The 20,000-nt window shown below is 49.8% G+C and overlaps 1 pseudogene across 1 annotated transcript in view; it reads left to right on the top strand.

The window, feature by feature from the left end:
* LOC306787240 (RNA binding protein fox-1 homolog 3-like) overlaps positions 1-20,000 on the top strand; it is a 234,318-nt pseudogene that overhangs the window by 205,629 nt on the left and 8,689 nt on the right. Inside the window, exons 5-12 of the transcript XR_013773185.1 lie at positions 2,982-3,035; positions 5,508-5,600; positions 6,331-6,391; positions 6,477-6,530; positions 11,414-11,546; positions 13,118-13,157; positions 15,371-15,429; positions 18,449-18,527. The product of XR_013773185.1 is annotated as an RNA binding protein fox-1 homolog 3-like (transcript). The remainder of the gene's footprint in view (positions 1-2,981; positions 3,036-5,507; positions 5,601-6,330; positions 6,392-6,476; positions 6,531-11,413; positions 11,547-13,117; positions 13,158-15,370; positions 15,430-18,448; positions 18,528-20,000) is intronic.

The raw sequence follows: 20,000 nt of genomic DNA on the forward strand, positions 1-20,000 counted from the left end.
TCTCTCTCTCGCTCTCTCTCGCTCGCTCTCTCTCTCTCTCTCGCTCTCTCTCGCTCGCTCGCTCTCTCTCTCGCTCTCTCTCTCTCTCTCTCTCTCTCTCTCTCTCTATGGGCGTTATTGTTCCCGGCTCAGGTCGCGTTGAATCCAAATCGCCTCAGTAATTAGCTCGGAGGCTTTGTGTGCTGGCCCGACGCATGCAGATATACGATACAAAATTGATGGCGGCCCACCCAGTCCCCCTCAATCACCCCACGTGTTGCCCCCCTAACCCCTCCCCCCCCCCTTCTCGGTGGTTGGCATAGTTGAGGATTGCTGGGATTGATTGATTGATTGTCTCGGGTAGAACTTGGCAAGGAGATATCTGGTCCGCGCCACCCTCTGACACGGCGCCCACAATGGGCCTTTGTGTGAGCGGCGTGTGCAAAAGCCTCATCCCATGCAGCTCTAATGGCTTCTGGAGCGCCACCGGCTCAATACGCCATTACCGCTGCGCATGAGTGAAAGCCACAGACATGCAGCGCGGGGGAGGAGAGTGGTGGAGTTTGCTGCCCCGTCACACAGCATGGATAAACCCGAACTCTTTTGGTGCCGGCACCCTAAAACAAGGAGGGGAAGGCCTGAGATGCCCCCCCCCCCTGCAGGGTTAAAGGGGTGCAGAGAAACCTGTGAGCCTTTTTAACGAGGCGCTGAATGAAGGGCTCATTAGGACGACCACAGCGGACCTTAATCAGTAATTAGAAGCTGTGATCTCTGAGAGCCGAGTGCAGCGGAAATGAAAACACTCCGAGCACGAGCGGGCGAGCTCTGTGCGGCGGGCCGTGCTGCGCTGCTCGAGGGCGCCCTCGTTTTGTGCGACCTGGTTCTTCAGCAGTGCTTCGCTCAGTGCATGTAAGGGCTCTCACAGCATTCCCCCGGAGCCATCGGGACCTCCGCCCCTCCTCCCCCACCCTGCCCCCCTCCTCGCGTCCTGCTGGCTGCTGTGCCTGAGCATGCTCCACACTGGCACCACTGTTTGAACACACAGGGGCTGCCGGAGCGTAATTATAGGTTTCTTAAGAGCTTAAAGACGTTCAAGCAAATCAAAGGCGGGGGCCACAGTGGCCTCGTGTTATTTGTTGCCTCCGCACGAGGAGGCTTAGGGCGTATTTGTAGCTTCACACGAGGCTGCGCTGAATCTAAAGGTTGTCTCCTTTACAGCAAATCAGGAATTCCAGGCATCCATTCCGTTTCTGGATCATTTCTGCATACATTGTCTCTTCCTCTGTAATGTATCTGTTTCATTTAATAACAATAATGTAATGGGAGCCATGTGGAAGTAGAAACGAAGGGATGCCTGGAATGGTGGAGAAAAACATTCAAATCTCTTAAAATTGAATGTAGGAATCAAAATATAGGATCAACTATGCAACGGCCGGTACTTTAAAACGTTTATCTTGTGTCTTTCGTATTGATTTTGAATTGTTTTAGTCGTCTGTAGCTGCAGCCTCTTAGATGACGTCAGTCCCCCGTCCTCCCTCTGGAGACTCCTCCCATTGAAGCTATTGTTTATCGGTGCTGCTGATGCAGCTGTTTGTGTGTGTGTGTGTGTGTGTGTGTGTGTGTGTGTGTGTGTGTGTGTGTGTGTGTGTGTGTGAGCGGGTGGGTGGGGACAGGAGTGCACGCGATCACTGGTGAGCAGCGAGCAGTCCCCAGCGCCATGTGGAAATCCACCAAGACGACTTCCTCTGAAACTAATTAATCGACCCCACGAGCCCATTACGCTCGGTTAAAACAATTAGCATCTGCACATCGCGTGGGGGAAGCGTTGTCATCTCGGGCGGAAAAAAAAAAAAGTGGTGCATCACGCTGGGATATAAATGACTGCGTGTGCGATCGAGCCAGCGCGCTCCCATTCGAATCAATGGAGCTGAGCGCCATATGAGGCAGATGTGTGTTAAAGGGATCTATGGAATCCGATCAGAGCGGATGTACAGGAGAGGACACACCAAGCTTTGTTTCCCCTTTCACTCGGCTGTGGTTAGGCCACCGCGTAACCCTTTCAGTAGGGGGGGGGGGGGCTTGTGTTTTTTTAGCGAACCGATAAACCCTCACCTCCTCAAGCCCCACTCCACTCACTTCAGCCAGATAACAGCCAGCTCCTCCTAACCCCTATTAGTGGCTCAGTCAAACGATCCATCCAATCCCATTGAGCGTCGACCACATGGAAGGCCCATTCCTTCCCCGTTGCGTCGGAATGAAGGCGACGCGGACCGCTTGACAGGGTAATTACTTTTAATGAAATAATACGGCCATTGTAGACAGCAATTAAAAGTCGCTCTCACTCCACTCATTAGAGGAACTTACAGTTTACTTTCATTCCTCTGCTTTCTAATGATCCGAAGGCCTTTTAAATCGAAGGGAGAGGCTGCAGCGTGTTAACCCCCGGGGAGCCGGTCCTGTTGCCTGTGAGACCACAAACAAAGAGAGGAGGAGAGTAAAGAAGAGGCGTGTAAGAGGATAGACAGGTATCCACACCACCCAGCCGCCAACTCTCCACAGAGTCGGGGGGGACTCGAGGGAGTGAGTGGTCCCCAGGTGATGGTGTGGAGGGGGGTCCCACGTCTCAAGACCACTTCAACATATGACCTTTGTTGCTGTTTGTGTTAAAACAAGCGAGCAAACGTCAGAGACGCAATCAAAGACCCGCTTTTCCTGCAGACTCTGTGATCTCATTTCAAAAAGCATCGACAGAGACACAGATACGCATTAAAGCTGCGACTTGTCTTTGTTTTAAAGCGTTTGCCAGCCAACTGCAGAACTGTTTGCCAAAGCTAACAAATGCAAATTGACCACCATTTCCTCGCAAAAGTAACATATTTCCATATTGCCTTAATGGTTTTTCTTCCTCCAGCCGTCGTCCTCATGAATTCACAGCCAGTGAGGCTCTCTGACTCCGTCTCTCTGCCCTCCTCTTCTCTTCTCTTTCTCTTTTCTCTCTGCAGCAATTTGGAAAGATTTTAGATGTGGAGATTATCTTTAATGAGCGAGGATCCAAGGTAAGTGAACTAGAACACCAGCTGCTTCATTACCATGTACTTCTTCTGTTTCCTAATGATGGCATTAGTGTCCTGTGTACATTGGCTGAGAGTAGTGGTCCCTAAGCCTGGTCCTGGAGAGCTGCATCCACCATGCCTCTCCTCCTCCTCCTCCCTCCCTCTTGTGTTTGTTGTTGCAGCTCTAACCCAAGTTGTGAATCATTAGCCCTGTCAATCAATTCATTATTGAGCTGTTTCACAATTCACTTAATCCACCAGCAGGCTGCAGGTCCTGAAGCTTATGGAATTGAAACTGCTTGTTTAGGGAGCGGCTGTGTGAAGGTGTTGGTCCTACATTATTCAGGTTTTCTCATTTTTCTTATAGTTCAGGATAAGAACAATGTTCTCTGGGGCTGTTTCTGCAAATTAATTTGAAGGCTGATCCTAATTTCCCCTCGCGTTTCAAGCTTTGGTTAATAAACATGACATCCTGTGTTCTCCGAGCTGATTTCATGTGTGATTTAAAGGACAAGCCCGTGAAAAGAGCAAAAGCGACAATGTGTTGGCGCGTCTCTTGGCACTTTGGCCCCTCCCCACTGTGGCCCCTCAGCATGAGCTCCAGCGTTGCTGTTGTAGGTGTCAGTCTTTAAAATTGGGTCACTGATTGATTTTAAAAAAAGGAAACTCGATATTTCAACAGGACTAAATAGTGCCGTTGTTGGGGACTGTTTTCGGCGGCGGATCAATCCACATTCGGGGGTCCAGTGGGTGTTTTTGGCAGCAGGATGGTGTTTGTCAAAGTAAACTACAGTGGGTTTGTGATGACGCATTGATGTGTATGTATATATTAATAGTTTCTGGGCCAACAATGGAAGAATAGCATGTAACAGGCTTTGACTGCACAGACAGTACGTTTGGTCTTATCATGGGATTCGTTGACACAATATAGAAACAGACACAGACAGCCGTCTTCTTTAAGGTTTCAGTTCTACAGAAAATCTAGATTCTACCTCTTACAACCTATTTCACAGCGTCTCACGGCTGAGATGGTGAATGCATGTGTGAACAAAGCTCAGTCTGAACTCCAACAAGCCAGCAGAAAGATATCCGCCTCGCTGCAGCGTTACCGCGGTATCAGTCTCCTAACCAGCGGCCATGGACAGGTGAGGCCGGCGGCGGCCCGAGTGCTGCTCCTCCAGCTGTTCATTTAATAGAGTGTACTGAGCTCCACAGCTTCCCATTCATAAAGCAGACAGGGTCCCTGGCTGGGTGTTGAGGCATGAATACTATTGATTCCCATTCATACCTGGGAGTAGTTTGGGCTCGTATAAAGGCACGCAGGGAGCCCTGGAACCGGGCGACGCCGCCGCTCTCAGACCCCCCCCCCCCCCCCCCCCCCTGCCAGACAAGATTGAGCACCGGATAAACCTGCCTCCTCCGCCGTAACAAGCATTTATTGTTTGTGCCCTACAAAGCCATTACCCATGATGCCTCTCTCTCCCTCTCTCTGTGTGCTATATAATGAACCTACCAGGCCATTAATAAACAATCTACTTTCTATGAAGCTTTGGCAATTTGCATTCAATATGTTTGTCTCCTTTGAAAAATGGTGGCTCCACTCTCCCCTCTTGTAAGCTAATTATTTGTGCATGATAAAAAAAATGAAACAATCAAGATAGAGGGGGGCAACCACAGTCGGGTCCAAAGGATTAATTCTGCCCTCAATTCCTTTTTTGAATAGATTTCTTTATCTCTTGTCCCCCGAGGACAGGTCCCGTGTTATTTATGCTGGAATAGCAGCCCCGGAGATCCTGTGCATGCATACGAGATCTCTCACATGTATTACATCCTCGAGCAATTATCAGGCAGCGCCGGCCACGCTCTTCTTCATCACAGACCTTTGGTATGTTCGTGGCGAACACCATTCACTCTTCTGCATCAATGAGACGCCATCATTTTGCCTGTCCTACTTATTAGAGCAGTGAATTAGACATAGCCAGAGATGAAGTCTCTGCCCCGGAGGACTCACCTTCTCCCGTCGGCCACGTCTTCAAAGGGAAGCCGGGGGCTGTGTGAGCGTCCGCGCTGCTGAAGTTACGTAGATAATTATGTGACTATTATGGCAGCTAACGCGTTGTTTTGCTTCCTGACATTCACCCATGGCACCGGCGCTGTGCTGTTTAATTGGGTAAAGCAGGCAGGTTTGTTGGTGTTGTTGCGCGAGGTCATGTCACCGTTATCCTCTCCCCCTCGGATCTCTCTGTTTGCTGTTTCCTGACGCCTCACTAACTGCCTAATTAATCTGGCTGCTTACAACTCGACTCCGCCGCCGCTGCTGCTCACCTACTCCTGTCTTCTCACCTCTCTTTCCCTTCTCTCCTCCCTTCCCCTTTCTTTTCCCTCCCTGTGTGTGTGTGTGTGTGTGTGTGCGTGTGCGTGTGCGTGTGTCATTCCCTTCTTCTTCTCTACCGGTGGCTAACGTGGCGCTCTCAGGGCTTTGGGTTTGTAACTTTTGAAACAAGCACAGATGCTGATCGTGCACGGGAGAAACTAAACGGTACAATCGTAGAGGGACGCAAAATAGAGGTGCTTTCATTTTTCCCCTTTTCCCATCTTTTTCTACTTCCTGCCTGCCGCCTCCTAAACTTACCTTTAAAGCCATGCATTGGCATGTGGCTGCTCTGTGTGTGTGTGTGTGTGTGTGTGTGTGAATGTCTGCATCCCTGAATGTGTGTGTGCCTGGATGCATGCATGCACAATGGTGCGTATAACTCCTTCTCAGTAGAGTGCGGGATCCATACGTGTCGACATCATGACCCGGCGATGCAGAATGCATGCATGCCATCATCCTCTGGGTTTGCTGTCAAATCTGAGACGACCTGCATTCCGCTGTCACCAGTGTTTAGTGTTGCCTGCTCTAATTCTGCTCCTGTTTATGATGAGCCCCCCCCCCCCCTCTCATCAGGTCAATAGATGACAATCAAAGCGCCGTCTGTTTTTCTTTTGGAATCCATTTGTTTATCCGACCAATTACTGCATTTGGAGGATGTTACTATTATTTATATTCATACCTGTAGGTAATTGGTGCATGCCCCCCCCCCTTATTTCCAGTAATTGAATCTGTAAGAAAAATGAAATGATGAATAAATTCATGAAAGGGTGAACTCAATCACACCAAAGTGCTACATGCATTTACATAATCATTTATTTATTTACCTGTCCTGTTGTGCTTGCTGCCTGCTCGTCCTGGATGTCTGGATAGTGACATAGTGAGTCGGGGAATAACACGCTGCGTGTTTTTTGTCGCTTTGAACAGGTGAATAATGCAACAGCACGAGTGATGACAAACAAAAAAGTGGCCAACCCTTACACGAATGGTGAGTGTCCCGACAGCATCGCGACATCCTTCAAATGATAACGTGTGCTTCTCGTTGTGAGGTGACTCTTCTTCTTCTTCTCCAGGCTGGAAGCTGAATCCAGTGGTGGGAGCTGTCTATGGTCCTGAACTCTATGCCGGTAAGAGACCTCCAGCTTCTGCACTTTGAATTTTGAGTGTATTTTCTTTCCTCTCCTCCACATGCACCGTACCTGAGGCCACTATCAGCCGCAGCCAATCCCAATCTGACCCGTGACTTTCTACAATCGGGCTCATCCTGAACCGACTGAACATGAAATTCCCCTCAAATCAAAGTGAATCTGAGAGCGGCCCAGATAAGCAGTGGATGATCCAAGCCCCTCTGAGTGGCTGAGGCAGCCTGAGCCATTGTTTGCGCCGTGTGCAACTGTAAAGCTTTGGGAAAAAAAATAAAAAATGATTTCAAGAGCAAGCGCCCCTGCAACTGTTATCAGATTGCTGCTGTGGATGGATTTGCCAAGTGCGCCAGATTGACTTTTACAGAGCTAACCGAATAAGGGAGATTGAGTGAGCGATATTGTTGGCACCTACCCTGTCGAAGGCCTCTATTCCTTCTGGTCTTCGTAATGGAGGAATGAGATGAGCTCAGTGGGGTTTTCCCTATCTCTCTCTCTCTCTCTCTCTCTGCCTCGACATGCCAGCTTTATTGCTGTATGTTATATGAACCCTTTGCATTTTAATGAGGGGGAAATGGTACTATTTCATTTGGAAGAAGTGCTGAGCACATCGCGCCACTTTAACGGCTTTCCTTTCTGCTCATTAGACTAAAATCTGTTCATTCCCCGGACAGCTTTACGGCGAACCTCTAAATAACTGTCCATGACAGAAAGCAGTCATCTATCATTTTTATTTCATCCCCCAACCCCTCACTCCACCCGCCAGGCCTCCTCCCCTGCCTCCCCCCCAACCTCCCCCCACAGCCCTCTCTTGGGTTCGACATCTTCCCCCTGGTAATTACACACACACACATGAACATACACACGCCCCTCTGAAGGTGCACGCACGTCTTCAAACATGTACCTCATGCCACGGTCGGGTGGAGTTTTCACTGAATTAAAATGGTGGACATTAAGTGAGTCTTAACTGACACAAACAATCACTTCACTGACCGATATGCACACACAGCACGATCCCCGGCCCTGTGCTTCCACACTCAGACCAAAGCATTCCAGCATACAGAAATAGATAACCCGTGTAGCACACAGACGCTAATACACGGCCCCTCTCTCAGCCGCACTTTCTCCATTTTACACTCACACAGGCTCACGCACACACACTTCCCAAATCATCTCATAAATCAGAGGGAGTGTGGTCCACCACTCCAGGCAGGGGAAGCAGGAGGGGTTGGGTGATTTATTGGCTGCTAATTTTTCAAGTCGTCGTGACATGGCACTGGAGTTTGCCAAGCCTAAACGACAACATATGCTTGCCAGCTGGGAAGATGAGAAACATAAATAAGAGATACGTTTCTGAAACAAAACCGCCCTAATGAGCAGCAAAAAGGACGTTTTAGCTTTGGGGGAAAAAAATGAAAAAATGAGGATGATGTTCCGGCCTCCCGAAGAAACAAATTCCACAAGAGTCAGGTTTGTGGGAATCAGGACGGATTCCAAAATCATCATAGCTACAGTTCATATACTTTTGGTGGGAGTAAAATGGGATATAAAGGCGATTAATCACTGTTTATCAGTCCTCATTTCTGTGCGGGAGATCAGTGAAATTGGGAGCCATAAATCCTGGCTCGGTGACAGCACACTTCGTCTCCATTCGTCCTGGCGCTACAGGTTTATTGTCCTCAAAACCCATTCAGGAGAATGACGGATGAGAGCCTCATGCCGGCTCCCCGCTCTTAACCTCTTCCAGGGTAGATTGGCTCCTCCTACTGATGGAGGGGGGCGGGGGGTACATGCAGGCGGGGGAAACCCAGAGTCCATGTTCTACACCCAGAAGCTTGCAACGGAGGGGGGGGAGCAAGGTGATCGGGCTCCAAGTCAAATGGAGGGATTGGCAATAAAACATGACAGTGGCACAAATCACGGCGTGTGGCAGCTGGTAGGCGTCCAGTATCTGTGCTCACCTTTGTCCTCTTTTACTCCGCGCTGATCTGGTTTACATGAAAACTTTTTGTAGAGCAAACCCCAGACTCTGGCCTTGTTTATATCTACATATATATGCTGTATATAGATATAGGTCTGTCCATATATCACGGCCATCTCACTGGCTCTGTCCTGATCCAATTTATTCCCTTAATGGCACTTGTATACGTGTCTGTTTATACAGTTTATAATTATGTACACAGCGAGTGGGTGTGTGGCTAAATATAAATGTGAGTGTGTACAGCAACGGTGCGCATACGTTTTAATTTGTGCTTGTATACAGTTGTAGATATGCATATATTAGTTTGTTGTATATCTACATATGGAACAGACTTGTCTTTGCATGTTTACGAGCACAGATGTGGATCTGTGGGATCATTTCTAAAGTGGCATTGATTTTCTTTTCTTTTTCTCGGTATATGGTAACAAAGCAGTTGCTGATGTGAATATTACAAATCAAAACATGGAACATTTTTTGTTAAAAATCAAAGAAAGAGGCAGATCTGCACGCCATACATTTTTCTTTCCACTCATTTTACAAAAATTGGCAAACTTTTGTGGATTATTCCTGGTGTTGGATGTCTTCAGCACCATGGACAGCTGCCACTTAGAAACCCCCTCATGTGGCCGGACCCCTCAGGCTAACAGAGAGCGACTCTCCTCCGCAGCTAATTCCTGAGGAGACGGGAGATGAGTAGCTTCTCATTCACTGGTTCACACTTTCTGCTGCTGAGGTGGAGTTTTCTTGAGCACTCGTGAAAAGCAGCGGTATAAATGACAGCAAAGAAAGGCTAATTGCCATCTTAATATATGTAGACATATCCTTTCATTGTTGGAGTGTACGTTCGGGGGATAATTAAGCTCCAGCCTCTTGATTAGATGAAGCTGTTTTCGGTCCCCAGTGCGTGGATTAAGTGCTCATTGCCCGATGTATTTGAGCAGGAAGTATTAGAGAGATCAACCTTGTGGAAAATCAGATCTTTCTTTATGGGAGCCGGTTATGACCCCATCATTGGCACAGAGCTGGATTACCTCAGGTCCAACTGGCTCTGCAGGTATTGAGCTTCTCTCAAGTTGACACATATGACATATGAGGTGCGGCGTGACCCCGCCGCCCTCCAGCGCATAACTCATATTTTCTCCAGTCGCCCCCCCCCCCCCTTCCTGGAAGAGGTGTTTGACTTTGGTGGCTAGACCAGGTTTGTGCTCTCACACACCGTAGCTGTTGTTGCTTTTCACGGGCTTACCAAGGTGTGACAGTGCCTTTGATTTATGGGTTATTATTGAAGCAGTGTAGCCTATCGCCAACTCATTATAAGTTTACATTCACATACATCACTGCATGCATATTGCATACAAATTTCCAAAAAGGGAAAGAAAGATGCAATTGGACTCTCTGGGGCCTAGAAATAGTAGCGATTTGTTAAGAAGAGGGGGGGGGGGAACACACCTCGGAAACTATCAAAGAGGATTGTTTCTGCCCTTTAGCAACTGCGCTCAGATGTCCACTGCTCCACAAGAAGAGACTAATTTAAATGTCAAGGTCAGCATTATAAATCACTTGGGGGAAAGGGGGCACCGTGCGAGTCCATCGGTACGCTGGCAGCAAACAAAGTGCCGTGCACCTTGTTGGTGCGTGTTTGGAGAGGGGGGGGGCTACGTGGGCGTTACCTGGCCAAATGAGACGCAGAGTTTGAATACGTGTGCGGACCCCACTGATGGAGCGGAAGACATTAAACCTGTCTCTCTGTGTTTTTAAAAGCACCACTAATCTGTCTCCCTGTCAGCGTTATTGAGGCAGCGGGGGCTCCGGGTGTGCGTCGTTCCCCCCCCCCCCATCGCAGACTGATCTCAGACTGAAGAAACGAATCAGTCTGATGAATTTGGCTAAAACATGTCATCTGAAATGAATAAAGAATAATAAGGTGAGGGGAGGGTGATGAGGGGGCGCTGCCGGGGGATGACGGATAATACGACTGTGTTGTGATGGACCTGGCTGCTGGGGGGGGGAGGGAGAGAGGGTGAGGGGCGGGGGGGCGTGAAGGCCTTTCGATTGCTGCAAAAAGAGGAGGCCAACTTAATCATGTCTGGAGATCAGTGTGTTTGTATGCACCTCCACAGCTCGTAATCAGACGGCCAGTGGACTGATTGAAGGTTGAGTGCTGAGGATCACGTCGGCCGTCCTCTAATCTGTGACCGCCGACGTTTTCCCCGCACCATCACGCCGAGCCCTGGCTACGCCCGCCCTGAAGCCTTTCACCCGCAGCCCTCCTCTTTCTCACGCCATCAGCTACACATGCAGATGTGTGATTGGCTGAAGATGCTCCCAGATGGGTTTGGAGATGGGGGTCACGCTGAGGTTTTGGGCCTCGGCTGTCCGGCCCATCTGCTCCATTTTCCCCTGGGGGGGGAAGTTCGGGACATCTCGTCAAGTTGTTCAACAACGTTCACCTCCCGCTTGACTGTAGCCAACACCTAGAAACGCCCTCTACCCCCCCACTGTTCTCCTCGCTGCTAGCCCATTGTGTCTAAACTATGCGAAAGCCGTGGTGCGAAACTAGTGGTATTGCATCCATTACCTGCCTGTGCTTCAAGGCTGCCCCTCGCCAGGCGCCAGGAAGGGATGCGTACAGCAAATGTGGATCCTTGCTGAGTACGGCACAAAGCAGCGAGCTGGGAAAGGGGAGAGTGCTCGATGAGGCGCACCTAGAAAAGATTAAATCTATTTCCTTGTCTTCCCCATAATGCATTCTGTCATAGGTAAAGCAGTGCCGCACGTCTCTCTCTAATGCATTCTGTCGTAAGGTAAGCAATGCCAAGTCGAGGATGTTCTCTGAAAGTCATCTTTTTTTTTTTTGTTCCTTCTCTTGTGTGTTTTCTTTCCACAGTAACAGGGTTTCCCTACCCTGCCACAGGCGCTACGGTGGCCTATAGGGGTGCCCACTTGCGAGGTCGGGGGCGGGCTGTGTACAACACGTTCCGCACGGCTCCTCCACCACCACCCATCCCGGCTTACGGAGCGTGAGTGTTCAATCTCCAACCGGAACAACAGCGAGCACGTCAGACACAGCCTGACTTTAACTGTGTCCATGCTGTAGTATGAGTGTGTGTGTGTGTGTGTGTGTGTGTGTGTGTGTGTGTGTGTGTGTGTGTGAGTGTGTGTGTGTGTGTGTGTGTGTGTGTGTGTGTGTGACTGTAAACAACACTTACATGCTCCATTTGACCCTTCGCTATCTAATTTTTGGAAACACAAAAAAGCAATTTCAGCGAGAAGCAGACAGAAGGGTTTATAACATGTGTTTAAAGGATGTATCCATGGAAAGATAAAGAGAGAAGCTAAAGCTACAGATCTCAGTGTCAAAGTGAACCAACACATCAGCTGGAGATCCCGACTGAAGACCATGAAATGAAGGAACAACACTGTTCCTGTGAAGCCGGGCAGGTCTTTATTCACTGATAACATCATTAAAAGCAGCATGTGTACACATTCAGTGTACCTTCAGATGCTAGCGTAGTACTGCTAACGCTAGTTAGCGATGTGCTACGGTACTCTGCTAATGTCAGCGCCACAGTTTCAGAGTCGTTCATCTAAATCCACTAAACCAGCCGGAAAATAAAGAAACGACAGCGAGAGGGTCTACAGAGCCGGATCGCAGTCGGACCGCTTCGATTGGCCGGTCTGTGTTTGAAGGGCGGGACTTAGCCGAGGGCCAGTTATGTGTCTGTTGTACTTACGTACTGTATTTGTGTAAATGTAGGTGTGCTACTCATAATCTCAGAGAGGAGACGATTGATGTGATTGTGTCTAAAGAACAGCGTCATAACACTGTTTATTATTTTGTCCTAGTTTTATACAATATTAGAACATTTATAGTCAACACATCAATGGCGTTTGTTGAAGATGATGATACCAGTCATCAGTCCATTCACTGTGTTCTGCCTCTGGGCAGCTGCATCATTGTTGGTGTCGAGGCGTGTACATGCTCTAACTCCGATATATTTGTACATTGTCTATTGACAAAGGAGGAACGAACAAAGCCACAGGGAGAGCTGAGGGAGCGTATTACTGGGCAGACCTCACTGGACTGTGACCAGGGTCCGCGCTGATCTCCCGGCTTTGTGCAGCGCTGCCTCTTATCAGCAGTGGTCTGTGCGGCCGTGGGAGAGGTCTGACGGAGGCCGGCCGAGGGCCCGGTGTAGCTGTCTATCTGTGATTAGATCGGGATTCGACTGCAGAGAGACTCGCTGCTGAAGCCCTTTGCTACCGATGGCAGCTGGTTGATTTATATAGCGGAGTCATGTGATGGAGCTCCATCGCTGCCTTCTTTTGTCCTCCCCCTCCACCTCCAGCCCTCCTGACACACCGGTAGCAACTGGAAAGACAAACAATACTTTTACCAGAGCAGAAAATTGCGCGGGGATGTGAAATGGTTGCACTTTTCGCTTTAATGCGTCGTTCATCGTTCGTGGTGCGGTACACTGAAGCTGCTAAGCGCTGACCCCGGCGGACCCTCAAATGGGCGACATGGGAAGAGCGTCAAAGGGCTGAGACCAAATACACCTAACCGCTTTCCTGTTCTCCTCTTTCACAGGGTGGTGTACCAAGACGGCTTCTACGGTGCGGAGATCTATGTGAGTACGGTTGGCTGTTCCTCTCGCCTGCTGAGATGAAACAGAAGTACAGCAGAGCCCCGGAGACACAAACGTGATCTCCTCAGCCCCCGGCCGTCTCTCAGCCCTCGCTGCCAAGCCGGCGTCGATTAGGCCTCAGTCTGCTGTGCCAAGAAACCCAACAACAAAATTGAAAACCCCCTCAGCTCCTCCCTCCCCTCTCTGTTCTCTCTTCCTGTGATCTCAGACTTTGGCAGAGAGGCAGACCCGGGCTCAATGTCCCGTGTCATGTTAGGTCATTTCTGACTTCAGATTCGTCTTCTGCTGCGCCTCCTCCGCTTCTCGCCACCTCCTTCCTCCTCTCTCACACTCAGAGGTTCCTCCCAGCCATCGCCATGTGGGAGATAAGAGGAGCGGCGGCAGATAACGGGATTAGCCGTCCCTCTGGAGCTGTCCGTGCAGGGAGGGTCACATCGGGAGCGTCGTCCATGACAGAGAGAAGCATGGCCGCCGTGGAGATAATGCTGAAATGACCACGCTGCCCCACTTTGACATGAGTCCAAACATTTGCGGCGGTGGTGGTAGGGGGGGGGGGGGGGGGGGGGATGTAATTTGTCCCTTTGATTTTTTTCTCCTGTCTGCTGAGATAGCGAGATGACAGCGAGTGACAGTTGCCTTTCACTTTCACCCCGCCGACCAGTGTCTGGGAGCGAAAACGCCGAAACCCGGTGATGTATGACTTACACACCAGCCCGCGTGATAGGACAGTATTTCACTGTTTTTTTATTGTAGCGACAGCCACCGCCGTAGACGAGCCCCGGGGCAGTGCTCCGAGAGGTATTGTTCACACATGTTCAGCCACCTCCAGCTAAGTCCTGCGCCCCCGATGTCCCTTGACCGAGGCCTGGCCAGGTCGCTCCATCACTCAACCCCCCCCCTAGTGCTTTACCGCCATTAGTCATGGCACCGGCCGCTGCACTGCTTCAGACCGGCTGAGTGTGCGTGAAGGTCTCGAGTGGCCGGGAGGAAGCCGTCCCTCAGCCCTCAGTGTCCTCAACAACCCTTCAGTGGACGCGCTGACAGAACCAGCCGGCTGAAGCGTCCAAGCTGCTTTTTTTAAACAGATGTTCCTGCTCGTACATTGGCAGAAAGACAGGAAACTGGATGCATCCACATTTACATGTGCTCTACATACATTGCATGTGCTGGTGCATGCACATGCGTGCACCTCCACCTGGAAACGAGCGCACACACACACACACATGAATGCACAAGCACACACACTCGGCACGACAAAATAACAAATGTGGCGCACGGTTGTGTGCAGGATTTGACAACGTGGGAGAGTGATTTATCGGCCCGTGTTTGTTCGGGCTGTCGCTGTAATCAGTGCGGTCCCGAGGCACGGCTGTCCCACAGGAAGTCACCCGCCTCAAGTGCTGTGACTTCCTGCCTCCGCGCCGAAGAAACCTTGATGGGGGAATTGGAGGTGGGGGGGGGGGGGGCGAGATTCTCAATAGCTGTGGCCCCTGACCTGATTTCAGGTGCAGCTCTGCATCACTCTCCTCCGTCGGACGCCCCCCCCCCCCCCCCCCCCCTCCTCTCTTGAGTTAAAAAATGAATGAAATCATGCATTATTAAAAACCACCTATCCACGGCATGGACGCAGACGGGCACACGCTCACTGGCACTAATAGAAAAACAGTGGGAGAACAGCTTCATTTTTCAAAGAGAGTAATAGCGGCACTCCACAATGAGGTCTTTAATTCCTTCCCCACTCTGGCAAATGAATACGGCGGTTCTGACTCGCCAACGGTCCGGCCGTCTTCTGCCTTCTTACTTCATTTGCGAGGCGGGGGGGTGGGGGGGGGGGGGGGTCGTGTCAAGGGAAAAGAAAAGGCAGCAGCAGAGGCTCCTCAACCTGAAAACTAGAAGGGGGCTGAATTTGGGGGAGTTGGCTCGTTCGGCTGAGCCTGTAGTGTGATAATGGGCTCGCAACCCCCCGAAAAGAGCATCATTCATCCCCCCGTTGCCACCATACATCAAACAGCACCCTCTGGTGTCTGGATGGGGCCCTGCAGGTGGGCAGATGATCAAAACGCTGCGCGGTGACATTTACCTACGAAGGCAATTAAAGCTCTGTACGTCCGTGTTGTTGTTTCCGTGCGTCTCTGAGATCTAACCTTTCTGAGCTTCATCATTGATTAACACTGTGGGCTTTTTCTTTTTTACAGGGCGGCTATGCAGCATACAGATTTGCCCAGCCCACCACCCCCGCTGCGTACAGTGACAGGTGAGCGTCCCTCGCCGCCACGTTCTCCTCATTATGTTGCACAAGGACTACTGAGTGTTTGAAGATGTTATTCATCATATGGTATCACAAATCAATGTGTCGCCGCGGTGGTCTTCAAGGCAAAGTCCTCCTGCGATATGTGATTAATGTACGGGCATTTGTTATTCATGTCGCGGTACATTCCATAAGCTTTTATTTTGCAATCCATCGCGGAGATTGTCAGCAGTAGGCAGAAGAAACGGAGCGCAACGCTAAATAAATAAAACAGTTCCGAGCAAACACGTCCGCAGCACACGTTGTTCACGGGAACTTCCATTCAAAGCAACACGCCGATCCTGTCAAAGAGGAAGTTACTGACCGGAGTAGAAATAGATTGTAGGAAACGGATCCGCCGCCAAACACACTTCATCACAACGATAAGTGCTGGAATGCAGTGAAGATCACACGCAGCACCGCCTCCGGAAGAAATGACGTTCCCGTACAAGCGGACTGCGTCGTGAATTCTTTTTCGATGGGGAAGTGAGTTTGATTACGTTCGCTTTTGACGTATCGCAAATAACTTTGAGTCTGTGGAGGTCTGCAGGAGGAGGAGGAGGAGGAGGAGGAGCAGGAGGAGGAGGAGGAGGAGGAAGACTCAAAAAACACTTTCACTCCGGAGGCTGCTGTCCATGCTCGGTGTGAACCAAGTAGTTTTGTTGCATTTTTCACTTTCATAGTCCTTTTCAGCCAAACCATGAAGCTCTTCTTACTAAAGCTAACCAAGTAGTCGTGTTGGCAAAACCTGACGAAGTCACTTTATTGTGTTTTTTTGTTTTGCTTTTGAATTTACAAAATGAATCCCATGTTTCAAACTGTTAAAACCTACGAGCGTAACATCTCTCCCTCTGCACGTGACTGAGAGTGCCGTTTAATTGTGTGGGGGATGTGACGCAGCAAGAAACAGGGATGCAGAGAAAGATGTCTGAACAATGTAGAGGGAGGAAATGGTGGATCATTTTGTTTCAAGCAATTACAGAGAAAGCTACACATCTACGGGCTCGGCGGCGACGGAGAGCGGATGTGATGAATGTGAACTGCTTCGCCAGCGTTCTACAATATTCTGTGTAGGTTATTTGGGGTTTCATGAGTTTTTCTTCTTCCTCTCCAGTTATCTTATCTATTAGGCAAACCGCCATATTCCTCTTTTAGCTCGGAGCTAAAGAACGGACACGCGCACACACCCCGAGAAACAAAAAGACTAACCTTGTTGGACTGGATGAGAAAAGCGGTGATGTATGTCGTGACTCCCTGCTTGTGATGGGAGAGTGGGTATATCACTGCGGCATTTATGAATGGCCTCAGGTCTGTGGAAGGGAGACAGAGAGAGAGAGGGAGGGAGAGATGGAGCTCGATCACTGCTGAGCGATGTCACTCTGGTTCAGGTGTGCTCCGTTTGAGGAGGCGTCGCTGATTCATTCGGGCCCCTGAACGCCGTTGTCAGCCGGGGATGTGGGCTGGTTTGGGAATCTAATCTGGGAAGGATTGAGCATGTCACTTGTGATAACGTACACCCTGCCCGAGAGCCTGGAGATCATATCGATAATGTAAGATTTATCAGGCCTCGCCGCGGCTCGAATTATGAGCAGCCGTGCTCGGCGAGAGCAGAAATTGGACAGCGGCTTCTTTTTTCTTCTTCTTCTTCTTTTCCCTCGCTCCCTCTCGGAGTGATTTAATTCCTGTTTCTCTTGCCTTGTACTTTCCCCCGAGATTTAATGTAATTCGCCCCCAAGTTGTTTGTTTTTGCTTTGTCCGTTTGCTTCCTCGTGAATAAGCGCTCGTGCCCATCGGATCAATTGGGGTTTGTCGGTGTCGTTTCAGCAATACCTCATCGGACTTAACGGCGAGGCAGCCAGACGATCATAAAAACAAAAAAAAGGTCACCGGGATTGTGGAAGGCGTGTGAAACCAGCCTGCAAAATATGAAACATTTATTACCTGAAAAGCCGACAGTGCTCACAGGCTGCATTACCAAAGCCCTTTAAGTAACTCAACAGAGTTCACGCCAGCGAGTGTGATGCGTCAACGAGGCCCCCGAGAGGAGCCGGTCACGCTGCCGGCCTCGACCGGCTCCGACCGGCTCCCACCGGCTCCGAGGCTGCGCTGACCTTGCACCGGGTGGTTTGACCGGCCTGGTGAGAGTCGTTGGGTAGATATATTAGCCTTAGAGGGCCTGTGGGGTTCGGTGCTCACTGAAGATAAGAGGACCACGGAGACTCCCCCCTCCCTGACCATCTCACGGCACCCGGCCTCCTCCCCAAGGAGCCGAGGCCTTTCACGTCCTGCTCGCTGACTCAAAGGAACTCAGAGAACTCTATGCAGCTCGTGCACAGAAGAACCGCCGCATGTCTTGTCTCCTTGAGGAGAGTTTCCTTCCTCTCTCCACTTTTCTTTTTCTGTTTTTGTTCCTGGTAGAGTTGGTGCCCTCAGTCCTTGGCTGGGTGTGCCTTATCTGCTCCGTGCAGACCCTCATTTGCAAGCGAGCATTGAAGGGGGGGGGGGGGGGAATAAAAAGGGAAAGTAAATAGAGGAATATGTGAAGTCGAATACATAAATAAATGAGGCAGACACATCTTGTCCTGTCTCAGAAGGAAATTGGAAGGATTCGTTCCAAACCAGCAACAGTGAAAGGACGGAGCGTGAGCCGGTAAACAAGAAGAGGGCGAGAGGCCGAGCCCTCCGGCTCTGTTCCCTCCTCTGCATCCTTCCCTCGCTCCCTCTGCTCATTACCTATTCCATCCACCCCATCAAGATGACAATGAGAAGACAAGTACAACTCAACCTTTGAACTCCCCTTTTTGAACCACCTTGTATAACGCCGGAAGCCCAGGAGGCCGAGGAGCGGAAGACTTGATCGCGTTAGAGACTTGAAAGAAGTTGACTTGAGGGGTTGCGCATTAAAACAAGCATGCATGAATGCCCCCCCCCCCCCCCCATCAATGATAGAGCAATGACCGTGTTCTCTGTGCCTCCTGTTGTGCAGCTATGGCAGAGTCTATGCAACAGCAGACCCCTACCACCACACCATTGGCCCTGCCGCCACATACAGTGTGGGGACTATGGTAAGTCCATGAGACCGCCGCCGCCGCCGCCGCCAGCCTTCTGTCTGCACCCTGTCTGAAACATCACCACACGAGCTGCAGCACACACACACACACACACACACACACACACACACTCACACTCCAGAATAAAGCCCAGAGACTGCAGCGGTCGCTGGTCTTTATTTGTCTATTTATTCATCCATTGATTTGTTGTTTTCTTTGTCATGTTATGTGGCGCACCCTAGTGGAGCTGAGCGGTACTGGAACAAAACCCCGGCATGTGGAAAATTGACGTTTAATGCAACAAACTCATGTTATGCCGCCTCATGCAATATTAATTTGACGCGAGTTCCTCCTGAAATGAGAATGAGTGATTACTGCCGTGTGTTGTTGTTGCTTTTAACATGAACTTTGCATCTTAACATTTCCACGCTTTCTGTTCATTCGACATCACTCAGCTCACTCCACAGTGAGTTGGATCACTTTTATTTTCCCATTCAGCCAAACCAAACTTGAAGGGATGAAGTTGGATTGTTAATGTCTGTTTTTAGCTAGCCTTTGCAGCTCCTGTAACATCAAAGATGAAAAGTGACGATGAATAAAAGAGCGTCTTTTTCGTTTTAGTTTCTCTTTGGTTTTGTTTCACCGTGATGAGGGGATGGGACCGGGCTCACAGACCAAAAAGCTGGAGATTAAGGACCATCAAACGCATGCAGCAGTGTGCCGCGGGGCGTTAGCGAAGAGAGAGAGCGGGAGGGAGGGAGGGAGCTGTCTCGCCCTCCCCTCCTGCCCACAAGCTTGATCGGAGGCGGGCTCTCAGCTCGAGAAATTACTCAAATTTACCATTCCGGCACGCATGCGATTTTTCAATAACATCAAAAAAAAAGAGGCGAACAGTTCCCCGGTGCAGCTGCTAGCTAAAAGCTTTCATTGATGAAGACATTTGTTTGTTTTTTTCCTCTTCATTTACTTAATTAAAAAGAAAATGTGTTTGAATGTTTTTTATTCTTTCTTCCTCCAAATTTCCTTCCATTTCTGCGACACTTTGATCGTCCTCTCAGTGAGAGACTGGATTTGGCCCCTAAAAATATCAGAGCTAATGTTGTGTGTGTTGGGAGCTCAGGGAGCTAAGCCAGGCTCGGGGGGGTTGGGGGGGGGGGGCTACTGGGAGACGGGCTGTGCTGAGGCCAGCAGTGAATACAACTCGTGGGCTGAAGAGAAAAGACCAGTTTGGATTCCTAATTCTTGAATCATATTTCATTGATGCTTCTCCAGCAGAGAGGCATCTTTTTTTTTGCATTTTAAAGCTATACAATAATTAGTTCCTCTGAGGTTGAGGTTGGAAATTCTCTTTACTCATTTCCAGCGCGCAGAAGCGTCTCGTATGGATGAAAGTTTTCATACAAGCAAGAGGGCTCCCCGAAATTAGGCAAAATTAGCCTTTGAAGACATTCAGTAGCCTTTGGAGTTTGTCTGAATTCTTAATTGCAG

This window comes from Melanostigma gelatinosum, assembly GCF_949748355.1.
Source record: "Melanostigma gelatinosum genome assembly, chromosome: 13".
Taxonomy (NCBI): Eukaryota; Metazoa; Chordata; class Actinopteri; order Perciformes; family Zoarcidae; genus Melanostigma; species Melanostigma gelatinosum.